The sequence below is a fragment of the Anopheles nili genome (assembly GCF_943737925.1).
Source record: "Anopheles nili chromosome X unlocalized genomic scaffold, idAnoNiliSN_F5_01 X_unloc_4, whole genome shotgun sequence".
Classification (NCBI taxonomy): Eukaryota; Metazoa; Arthropoda; class Insecta; order Diptera; family Culicidae; genus Anopheles; species Anopheles nili.
In genome coordinates this window covers 712,278-712,500 of record NW_026525500.1, presented here as the reverse complement: position 1 = coordinate 712,500, position 223 = coordinate 712,278, and positions in this window count along the sequence as shown.

Sequence of the window (223 nt, the reverse complement as noted above, 5' to 3'; positions counted from 1 at the left end):
GCCAGCTGACACTCTGGCGGGCCCCTTGTTTGTTCCCGACTCATCTTAGCTTCGCCTCCTCATGAACCGGCGGAACCTTTAACCGTTCCGGGTCCTATGCACTCTCCGTGTTTGGTTCATCGCTCATCTCTACATTACGCCGAGCTCAACTAGTATTGTTCGTTTCACCGTTTGATGCGAGATCGGGGTATACCCGGTACCGCGGTACTTCCCACCCAGGTTG